The sequence below is a fragment of the Oncorhynchus mykiss genome, chromosome 6, assembly GCF_013265735.2.
Source record: "Oncorhynchus mykiss isolate Arlee chromosome 6, USDA_OmykA_1.1, whole genome shotgun sequence".
Classification (NCBI taxonomy): Eukaryota; Metazoa; Chordata; class Actinopteri; order Salmoniformes; family Salmonidae; genus Oncorhynchus; species Oncorhynchus mykiss.
Genome location: NC_048570.1, coordinates 44,987,174 through 44,999,459, shown reverse-complemented (window position 1 = coordinate 44,999,459; position 12,286 = coordinate 44,987,174).

The following is a 12,286-nucleotide window of genomic DNA, read 5'->3' as shown; positions in this document are numbered from 1 at the left end:
TTATTTAAATTGACTGATTTCCTTATATGAACTGTAACTGAAATCGTAGCATTTTGCGTTCATATTTTTGTTCAGTGTAAATGATTAGCTGGAAATTATAAAGTTGACCATATGCAGTGTATCGCGCACCAGGTCTCAGGACTGACTTTGCCTAAGAGGAGTGAGAGACGATGTGCTAGAGTGACAAACCTCTTGGCATACAACAAACTCTCCTTGATTTCCTCGCTCTCTCTCTGACAGTAGTTGTATTCAGTCTGCTACTACATTACACAGTGTGTACCCACTACAGACAATTCAGTACGGCCCATGCCGCGGGGGAAGGGAGTTAGTGGAGTGAAACTGAAAATGCTGTGGCGGTGGTTATATGACAGTGCCCTTGTGTGTGTGTGTGTGTGTGTGTGTGTGTGTGTGTGTGTGTGTGTGTGTGTGTGTGTGTTGTGATTTAGAGAATAAGTGAGCAATATCTTCATGAGGCTCTTAAAGCTGAGATAAGGTCCCACAAGACGAGCAAAACACGGAGAGGCCTTCCTTAACCCTCCTTCACTCCTCTCCTCCTCCCCCCTCGTCTTCCGGACACCTTCCCCATCACCTGGGGGGCGAAGACCGTATCTGCTCTGTCTACCGCTGGAGTCGAATCTCATTCAGCCAAAAGCCTTTTGGGAAATTTCAGGGAAGAAAAAATAAGAGAACCCACAATAGGTTTCTTCTGACTGACATTTTCTGGGTTTTTCATTTGATCTCTATCATGTCATAATAGACACAAATACATTTCAGAGAGATACTGTATATATTTGAGTAGTGTTATGTCTGGTGTCTTTAATATGTCTTCCCATAGATGTACCTGTATAACTACAGTACAGTATGAAGAAAATGCTATCATATACATTTCATAAGGGAGTGCCGTGGCCACATTCTAAGCATGTGTCATGTACTGTCATGTTGTGTCTTGTCTCTGTCCTTTCCCTTCACCCTGTCTCCCTCTGCTGGTCGTTGTTAGGTTACCTTTTCTCCCCCGCTTTCCCCCAGCTGTTCCTTGTCTCCTCTGACTACCCATTCACCCCGTTTCCCACCTGTTCCCTTTTTCCCTCTGATTAGGTCCCTATATCTCTCTCTGTTTCTGTTCCTGTCCTTGTCGGATTCTTGTTTGTTGTGTTTCATGCCTGAGCCAGACTATCGTCATGTTTGCTGTAACCTTGTCCTGTCCTGTCGGAATCTGCCGGTCTATCTGAGCCTACCTATGTTTGGTTATTAAAGAAGCTCTGTTTAAGTTAGTTCGCTTTTGGGTCCTCATTCACTCACCATAACAGAAGAATCCGACCAAGAATGGACCCAGCGACTTCGGATCCTCTCCACTCAGCCGTCGGGATCCAGGGAGCGATGCTAGGCAGACACGAGCAGGAAGTGTCTGCTGCTCGACATGCCGTTGAGACCCTGGCCACCCAAGTCTCCAACCTCACAGAACAGGTTCACCATCTCCGCCTCGATCCACCGGCCACTTCCAGGGCTTTCGAATCTCCGGAGCCCAGAATCAATAACCCGCCGTGTTACTCTGGGGAGCCCACTGAATGCCGCTCGTTCCTCACCCAGTGTGATATTGTGTTTTCTCTCCAGCCCAACACTTACTCCAGGAGCACTGCTCGTGTCGCCTACGTCATATCTCTCCTTATTGGACGGGCTCGTGAGTGGGGCACGGCAATCTGGGAGGCAAGGGCTGAGTGTACTAACCAGTATCAGGACTTTAAGGAGGAGATGATACGGGTTTTTGATCGATCTGTTTTTGGGGAGGAGGCTTCCAGGGCCCTGTCTTCCCTATGTCAAGGCAATCGATCCATAACAGACTACTCTATTGAGTTTCGCACTCTTGCTGTCTCCAGTGGCTGGAACGAGCTGGCCTTGCTCGCTCGTCTTCTGGAGGGTTTCCGCGCAGAGGTAAAGGATGAGATTCTCTCCCGGGAGGTTCCTTCCAGCGTGGATTCCTTGATTGAACTCGCTATTCGCATTGAGCGACGGGTTGATCTTCGTCACCGAGCTCGTGGAAAGGAGCTCGCGCTCTCCGTCGCCTCCCTCTCCGCATCACTACCATCTTCCTCTGCCGGCTCGGGTGCTGAGCCCATGCAGCTGGGAGGTATCCGCATCTCGACTAAGGAGAGGGAACGGAGAATCACCAACCGCCTCTGTCTCTATTGCGGTTCCGCTGGTCATTTTGTCACTTCATGTCCAGTAAAAGGCCAGAGCTCGTCAGTAAGCGGAGGGCTACTGGTGAGCGCTACTACTCCTGTCTCTCCTTCAAGATCCTGCACTACCTTGTCGGTCCATCTACGCTGGACCGGTTCGTCAGCTTCCTGCAGTGCCTTAATAGACTCTGGGGCGGAGGGCTGTTTTATGGACGAGACCTGGGCTCGGGAACATGACATTCCTCTCAGACAGTTAAAGGAGCCCACGGCCTTGTTCGCCCTGGATGGTAGTCCTCTCCCCAGGATTCAGCGTGAGACGCTACCTTTAACCCTCACTGTTTCTGGTAATCATAGTGAAACCATTTCTTTTTTAATTTTTCGTTCACCTTTTACACCTGTTGTTTTGGGCCATCCCTGGCTAGTTTGTCATAATCCTTCCATTAATTGGTCTAGTAATTCTATCCTCTCCTGGAACGTCTCTTGTCATGTGAAATGTTTAATGTCTGCTATCCCTCCTGTTTCCTCTGTCTCTTCTTCACAGGAGGAGCCTGGTGATTTGACAGGGGTGCCGGAGGAATATCACGATCTGCGCACGGTGTTCAGTCGGTCCAGGGCCACCTCTCTTCCTCCACACCGGTCGTATGATTGTAGTATTGATCTCCTTCCGGGAACCACCCCCCCCCCCCGGGGTTGACTATACTCTCTGTCGGCTCCCGAACGTAAGGCTTTCAAAGATTATTTGTCTGTAGCTCTTGACGCCGGTACCATAGTCCCCTCCTCCTCTCCCGCCGGAGCGGGGGTTTTTTTTGTCAAGAAGAAGGACGGGTCTCTGCGCCCCTGCATAGATTATCGAGGGCTGAATGACATAACAGTGAAGAATCGTTATCCGCTTCCTCTTATGTCTTCAGCCTTCGAGATCCTGCAGGGAGCCAGGTTTTTCACTAAGTTGGACCTTCGTAACGCTTACCATCTCGTGCGCATCAGGGAGGGGGACGAGTGGAAGACGGCGTTTAACACTCCGTTAGGGCACTTTGAATACCGGGTTCTTCCTTTCGGCCTCGCTAACGCTCCAGCTGTCTTTCAGGCATTAGTCAATGATGTCCTGAGAGACATGCTGAACATCTTTGTTTTCGTTTACCTTGACGATATCCTGATTTTTTCACCGTCACTCCAGATTCATGTTCAGCACGTTCGACGTGTCCTCCAGCGCCTTTTAGAGAATTGTCTTTTTGTGAAGGCTGAGAAGTGCACTTTTCATGCCTCCTCCGTCACATTTCTCGGTTCTGTTATTTCCGCTGAAGGCATTAAGATGGATCCCGCTAAGGTCCAAGCTGTCATTGATTGGCCCGTCCCTAAGTCACGCGTCGAGCTGCAGCGCTTTCTCGGCTTCGCGAACTTCTATCGTCGTTTCATCCGTAATTTCGGTCAGGTGGCAGCTCCTCTCACAGCCCTTACTTCTGTCAAGACGTGCTTTAAGTGGTCCGTTTCCGCCCAGGGAGCTTTTGATCTCCTCAAGAATCGTTTTACATCCGCTCCTATCCTTGTTACACCTGACGTCTCTAGACAGTTCGTTGTCGAGGTTGACGCGTCAGAGGTGGGCGTGGGAGCCATCCTTTCTCAGCGCTCCCTCTCTGACGACAAGGTCCACCCATGCGCGTATTTTTCTCATCGCCTGTCGCCGTCGGAACGTAACTATGATGTGGGTAACCGCGAACTGCTCGCCATCCGGTTAGCCCTAGGCGAATGGCGACAGTGGTTGGAGGGGGCGACCGTTCCTTTTGTCGTTTGGACTGACCATAGGAACCTTGAGTACATCCGTTCTGCCAAACGACTTAATGCGCGTCAGGCGCGTTGGGCGCTGTTTTTCGCTCGTTTCGAGTTCGTGATTTCTTATCGTCCGGGCTCTAAGAACACCAAGCCTGATGCTTTGTCTCGTCTCTTCAGTTCTTCAGTAGCCTCCACTGACCCCGAGGGGATTCTCCCTGAGGGGCGTGTTGTCGGGTTGACTGTCTGGGGAATTGAGAGGCAGGTAAAACAAGCGCTCACTCACACTCCGTCGCCGCGCGCTTGTCCTAGGAACCTTCTTTTCGTTCCAGTTCCTACTCGTCTGGCCGTTCTTCAGTGGGCTCACTCTGCCAAGTTAGCCGGCCACCCTGGCGTTCGGGGTACGCTTGCTTCCATTCGCCAGCGTTTTTGGTGGCCCACCCGGGAGCATGACACGCGTCGTTTCGTGGCTGCTTGTTCGGTCTGCGCGCAGACTAAGTCCGGTAACTCTCCTCCTGCCGGCCGTCTCAGGCCGCTTCCTATTCCCTCTCGACCGTGGTCTCACATCGCCTTAGATTTTGTCACCGGACTGCCTTCGTCAGCGGGGAAGACTGTTATTCTTACGGTTGTCGATAGGTTCTCTAAGGCGGCTCATTTCATTCCCCTTGCTAAGCTTCCTTCTGCTAAAGAGACGGCACAAATCATCATCGAGAATGTTTTCAGAATTCATGGCCTTCCGTCAGACGTCGTTTCGGACAGAGGTCCGCAATTCACGTCTCAATTTTGGAGGGAGTTTTGCCGTTTGATTGGGGCTTCCGTCAGTCTCTCTTCCGGCTTTCACCCCCAGTCTAACGGTCAAGCAGAACGGGCCAATCAGACTATTGGTCGCATCTTACGCAGTCTTTCTTTTCGTAACCCTGCGTCTTGGTCAGAACAGCTCCCCTGGGCAGAATACGCCCACAACTCGCTTCCTTCGTCTGCGACCGGGCTATCTCCTTTTCAGAGTAGCCTCGGGTACCAGCCTCCGCTGTTCTCATCTCAGTTCGCCGAGTCCAGCGTCCCCTCCGCTCAGGCTTTTGTCCAACGTTGCGAGCGCACCTGGAAGAGGGTCAGGTCTGCACTTTGCCGTTATAGGACGCAGACTGTGAGGGCTGCTAATAAGCGTAGAACTAAGAGTCCTAGATATTGTCGCGGTCAGAGAGTTTGGCTCTCCACTCAGAACCTTCCCCTTAAGACGGCTTCTCGCAAGTTGACCCCGCGGTTCATTGGTCCGTTCCGTATTTCTCGGGTCATTAATCCTGTCGCAGTTCGACTTCTTCTTCCGCGATACCTTCGTCGCGTCCACCCGGTCTTCCATGTCTCCTGCATCAAGCCCGTCCTTCGCGCCCCCGCTCGTCTTCCCCCCCCCCCCCATCCTTGTCGAGGGCGCACCCATCTACAGGGTCCGTAGAATTTTGGACATGCGTCCTCGGGGCCGTGGTCACCAGTACCTCGTAGATTGGGAGGGGTACGGTCCTGAGGAGAGGAGTTGGGTTCCCTCTCGGGACGTGCTGGACCGTGCGCTGATCGAGGATTTCCTCCGTTGCCGCCAGGTTTCCTCCTCGAGTGCGCCAGGAGGCGCTCGGTGAGTGGGGGGGTACTGTCATGTACTGTCATGTTGTGTCTTGTCTCTGTCCTTTCCCTTCACCCTGTCTCCCTCTGCTGGTCGTTGTTAGGTTACCTTTTCTCCCCCGCTTTCCCCCAGCTGTTCCTTGTCTCCTCTGACTACCCATTCACCCCGTTTCCCACCTGTTCCCTTTTTCCCTCTGATTAGGTCCCTATATCTCTCTCTGTTTCTGTTCCTGTCCTTGTCGGATTCTTGTTTGTTGTGTTTCATGCCTGAGCCAGACTATCGTCATGTTTGCTGTAACCTTGTCCTGTCCTGTCGGAATCTGCCGGTCTATCTGAGCCTACCTATGTTTGGTTATTAAAGAAGCTCTGTTTAAGTTAGTTCGCTTTTGGGTCCTCATTCACTCACCATAACAGCATGATTCATTTGCAGAGGGTCCGTACTAAAAAATAAATATTTTTAAAGTAATTTTGTACTTTTTTTAAAATTGAGAGGCAACAAGAGCAAAAACAAAGGTTTCTACTGCTAGGACATCATCAGTGTTCTAAGCAAGGTCATAATCCACTGAAAGAATTTGTCTCTCTCTCGGTTCCTGTTCCATTTTGGCCAGCTGTTGGAAACCAGTGTTCCATCTCCCAGAATTACCTGTTCTTGTTTTTATCTCTGGGTGTTAAAAGCAATAAAAATGTGAATTGCATTCCATTCCTAAGCCATGATTCAAACTGCTGTCATCGTTCCAGTGAACACAACAGCAGCTGAAGCCAGGCATGAAGGTGCCACCGGATGGTCATGGTCCATAGCCGTTTCATCAACATCAACATCAACATCACAGGGTGGGCCCTGTGGGCCCTGGTCAAAAGTAGTGCAGTATATGGGGATTAGGGTGCCATTTGGGACGAAAAGTGATGCAGGGAGACGATACTACAAAACCCAGCAAATCAGAGGGTTCACAGACTTTCTACCTAAATTCGAAAATGTTCTCACGCTTTGTGATGTGTAAAGGTAAAGAGATGGCTTAGACCCAGGTAGCCACACAGACATGCACATACACACACATGCACATACAACCCCTCCCCTCTTCTGCCCTCAGAAGAGCCTCAATGCGTGTGTGTGTGTGTGTGTGTGTGTGTGTGTGTGTGTGTGTGTGTGTGTGTGTGTGTGTGTGTGTGTGTGTGTGTGTGTGTGTGTGTGTGTGTGTGTGTGTGTGTGTGATTTAGAGTAAGTAAGCAATATCTTCATGAGATTCTTAAACCTGAGGTCCCACAAGACGAGCAAAACACAGAAGGGCCTTCCGGACACCTTCCCATCCCCTGGGGGGCGAAGAACGTATCTGCTCTGTCTACCGATGGAGTCGAATCTCATTCAGCACATACACAACCCCCCCCCCCCCCCCCACACATGGGAAACTGTTGAATGTGAAAAACCCAGCAGCGTTGCAGTTCTTGACACAAACCAGTGTGCCTGGCACCTACTACCATATCCCGTTCAAAGGCAATTAAATATTTTGTTTTGCCCATTCACCATCTGAATGGCACACATACACAATCCATGTCTCAATTGTCTCTTAACCTGCCTCCTCCCATTCATCTATACTGATTGAAGTGGATTTAACAACTGACATCAATAAAGGATCATAGCTTTCACCTGGATTCACCTGGCCAGTCTATGTCATGGAAAGAGCTGTTTTGTAATGTTTTGTACACTCTGTGTATCTACAGAGTAACATTTTCCCTTGCCTGATGCTGTTTTCCTCTCTGCTACTGCCCGCTCTGACTTTGGCCCCTGTCTCCAGTCCCACGTCTAGTCAGTCCTGCTACTGTATACCCCCAACTCCACTGCCTCCTTGGAATCCTCTCCGGACCTGCTTACCCAGTCCCAACTCCCCTCGCTCCAGCCTCAGCCTTCGCACCTGGCTTCCTACATTCCACCCAAGCTTCCCCTGGCCTGCACCCCATCTTCCCCCTGTTACCTCAGCCTAGTCTCCTCGTCTGAGTCTGTTCTTGGGTCCACCTGTTCCGATCCGTATGACAGTAAGAAAGAGATGGCAGGATGTCCTTACACGTTTAATAAGTATCACCCAGTCTCTGGCTAAAATAAACCTAACATTCAGGGGTTCATCAGACAAACTCTTCCAACCAAATAATGGAAACTTCCTAAAAGAGGTTTAATTACTGGCAAAATTTGACCCCGTTATGGAAAATCATCTCAGCAAAATGAAAGATGGAGAGATACATGCTCATTACCTTGGGAAGCGCACACAGAATGAGCTGATACAGATTGTGAGTGACAAGATTCTGGAAGAAATAGTGACACAAGAAAGAGACTCAAAGTACTTCTCCATTATCTTGGACTGTACACCTGACATTAGTCACCAGGAGCAAATGTCCATTATCCTGAGAAGCGTGGCTTTAAAGGGAAAGCCAGAGATCAATGAGCACTTCCTCGGCTTTGTGAATGATGAGGTTACAACAGGCTTGAATCTGTCCACTGTCATCTTAGATAAACTGAACGAGCTGAAGATTCCATTTGAAGATTGCAGAGGGCAACATGAATGGAGGGCAACACGAATGGTGCCAACATGAAGGGTAAGCACCAAGGAGTACAAGCCAGACTGCTAAAAAAAAAATCCCTGAGCCGTGTTTGTCCCATGTGGAGCACACACTCTAAACCTCTAAACTCATTGTAGATGCTGCCAAATCTTCAAAAGATGCAGTTGTTTTTTGGGGGCATGTGCAAAAGCTCTTCACCTTCTTTTCAGCTGGCACACAAAGATGGAGTGTTTTGAAGAAACACGTGAACATAACCGTGAAGTCATGGAGTGACACAAGATGGGAGAGTAGGCTCCAAAGTGTTCATGCAATCAGGTATCAGGCTTCTGAGGTTCGAGAGGCATTACTGGATGCCAGACAGACGATCAACGATCCTGTGGCCAAAGTGGAGGCACAAGCACTTGCAGAGGAAGTTGGGTCCTACCGCTTCTTGATTTGCTGTGTCGTATGGTGTGAGATACTGACAATGACAAACAAGGTGAACAAGCTCCTCCAATCCGCCTCAATGCAGTTGGATATCACAGTGAATTTAATCAAAATACAAAGGCCTCCCTCACTACATACCGGGAAACTGGATTCTCTGAGGCCCAGACAACAGCCAAAAGCATTTGTGAAGAAATGAATGTGGAGGCTGTTCTAAAAGAGAAGAGACTTAGAATCAGCAAGAGGCATTTAATCTACGAGGCTCCCGATGTACCAGTGACTGATGCACTGAAAAACCTTGAAGTCAACTACTTCAACATTGTGGTCGACTCTGCTGTGACATCCATGGATGAGAGATTTGAAACACTCAACCAGGTGAAAACCAAATATGGAGTGCTGCTGAACTTCAGCACTGCCTCTCAGATGTCTAGTGAATCTTTAAAGGCTCACTGCATGGAAGTTGAAAATACTCTAACCTTCAGAGATGACTGTGACATCAGTGGAATGGATCGGGCACACGAGATTCAGAATTTAGCTGATCTGCCATCAGATACGATGACTGCCTTTGAGCTGCTGTCCTTTCTCTGTGAGATAAACCTGGAGGAACTCTATCCTAACCTTTGGATAGCCCTAAGAATTGCTGTCACCCTACCAGTAACAGTAGCATCGGCAAAGGGGAGATTTTTACAATTCAAGCTCATCAAAAGCTATCTGAGGTCTTCCATGTCACAGGAACGTTTGAGTGGTCTGGCCATGAGCATAAATCATGACGTGGGGTAACATTACATCATTGTAATGCCTCAAAGTGCAGAAGAGGAATATTTTGATGGTAAGATTTTAATTCAAACATTCCAATCTTTACACATTTAGCAACATTTAAGATTGTATGGCAGAAGTGCATTTGTATAAATGACTGCTTAACTAACTGTGTGACATACTTTCTCCATTTCTTCCAGACAGTCCAGATAGACTGGTGCCCAGGCTGATACTGACAATGCCCAAGCTGTAGAGGGAATCAAAGCTAATCGCACAGCTTATAGGTTTTATTTGACTATTTTAAGACGTATAGCTGCAGCCATAGCCCATAGGCTTATGTTTACATTGCATGGACAAAGCTAATTGTATAATATTGTGAGGACTGGACTAATTACCAGGCAGCAGAGCCAAAGCTCAGTGTTAAATTTTATTATTTTCTACATTTGATCATTTCTACAATTTCTTATTAATGTTAGTATTCACTTATCTTAAGATTCTATAGAAAATATTATATTCAATAAATGTTTGTGACTGTGTGGCAATGGCTCACAGGTCAGGTAGGAGGGCCCCTTAGTAGAAATGGACAGAGGAGAGACAACGGGGAGAGATAGGAGAGATAGAGCTCGCTGCTTGGTTAGAAAACAAAAACAAAAAATGATCTGGCCTCTCTCTCCTCTCTCCTCTCTGTCCTTTTTTATCTTCTAGGGCCATATGTCTGTCGTCAGTGGACATTCTTATCAATCCCTGCCCAGAGTCAGCCCCCTGGCCCCCAAGGGAGTGGATGATCTTTCACTAAATCACTCTGATTCCACTCTCAGGCCTTGAGCGGAATCACGCAGGCAGGCAGGCAGGCGACTCTCTGCTGTTACCTCGGGTGACTCGGCTACAATAGCATGTGTAAGGGGAGTGTGTGTGTGCGTTCATGCATGTGAGGGTGTGCTTGTAAGCGTGCATGCCTGTGTGTGTGTGTGTGTGTGTGTGTGTGTGTGTGTGTGTGTGTGTGTGTGTGTGTGTGTGTGTGTGTGTGTGTGTGTGTGTGTGTGTGTGTGTGTTTGTGTGTGTGTGTGTGCGTGTGTGTGTGTGTGTGTGTGTGTGTGTGTGTGTGTGTGTGTGTGTGTGTGTGTGTGTGTGTGTGTGTGTGTGTGTGTGTGTGTGTGTGACTCTTCGTGGGCCTGTGTGCGTGTGTGGTTTGACGCATCAGTGGTGGCCATTACATCCCCATGCCGACGGGAGGCATGACATGTGTCAATCAAAGCCGTCATAACTGATGCTCTCTTCTCGGTCTCTTTCACAATGCAGGCCACCGACTGACAGTGTCATGACGTTGGCCTGGGGGTAGGTTTATGACAGTCATAAATACCTCTTCCCCCCTTTTTCCTCTCTCTACCCGACTGATGTTACATTTGCAAAACCCTTGGTTAACATAGAGATTCTGGGAACATCAGAAGGTGGGGGAAAATGAACTATATTCTGGTAATCTGAACAATTGAACATATGCAGTGGTACTTAATGAATATGATGTCAGTTTGGTTGTCATCTGAGACATTCTCATCAATGATAAGATGACATAAACTCTACAGTGGAAAGTCTACACATCAGAGTTATCGGATTCACATGGAATTGTTGTTCAACTGAAATGTTTCATGTGTAGATGGGATGAAATGGGATTTTAGCTTCTAAAATGTGAGATTTGGGTTTTCATAAGATAGGGTTCTGCTCAATCAGTGGCCCGCCCCTGTGAAGGGACATGGGCTATAAAACTTTTCAAACACGCCCTCCACTCCCTTCCTATATAAGCCCTTGACGACAATATAACCTCTTATTCCGAGGACGTGAGGACGATGGTCCGATGTCAGAATGGTTCAGATAATAACTACAGAATGAGGCCAACATCAGCGTGAGCTTTGGTTGCGAATGGTATGAACTTTGAACTCTTATTCACTACAGAAGTGATACCTCCTAGCCGTTGAGTTAGCAACAGCCGCTGCAAACGAGGGTTAGGAAGGAACAGACAGAGTATCCCGTCTACCACACAATGACGTTACTACAACGTATTCAATTTACCAGCAGAGGCATTCTTCAAAGGACAAAAGGACTCAGTTGGGCAACACGGCCTTCCATCCACCACCAACCTACCGAAGCGCAGCTCAGAGTAAATATTTATTGCATTTTCCTTTTCAAAATGGGTGGTAATTTAGAATGCATAAGATACTTGTTACGGTGCGTGAATGAGGACCCAAAAGCGAATTAACGTAAACAGAGCTTCTTTAATAACAAAACAAACGTAGGCTCAGATGGACCGGCAGATTCCGACAGGACAGGACAAGGTTGCAGCAAACATGACGATAGTCTGGTTCAGGCATGAATAACACAAACAAGAATCCGACAAAGACAGAAACAAAAACAGAGAGAGATATAGAGGACGAATCAGAGGGAAAAAGGGAACAGGTGGGAAAAGGGGTGACGAGGTAGTTAGGAGGAGACAAGGAACAGCTGGGGGAAAGAGGGGGAGAAAAGGTAACCTAATAACGACCAGCAGAGGGAGACAGGGTGAAGGGAAAGGACAGAAACAAGACACAACATGACAATACATGACAGTACCCCCCCACTCACCGAGCGCCTCCTGGCGCACTCGAGGAGGAAACCTGGCGGCAACGGAGGAAATCATCGATCAGCGCACGGTCCAGCACGTCCCGAGAGGGAACCCAACTCCTCTCCTCAGGACCGTACCCTTCCCAATCTACTAGGTACTGATGACCACGGCCCCGAGGACGCATGTCCAAAATCCTACGGACCCTGTAGATGGGTGCGCCCTCGACAAGGATGGGGGGGGGGGGGGGGAAGACGAGCGGGGGCGCGAAGAACGGGCTTGACACAGGAGACATGGAAGACCGGGTGGACGCGACGAAGATATCGCGGAAGAAGAAGTCGAACTGCGACAGGATTAATGATCTGGGAAATACGGAACGGACCAATGAACCGCGGGGTCAACTTGCGAGAAGCGGTCTTAA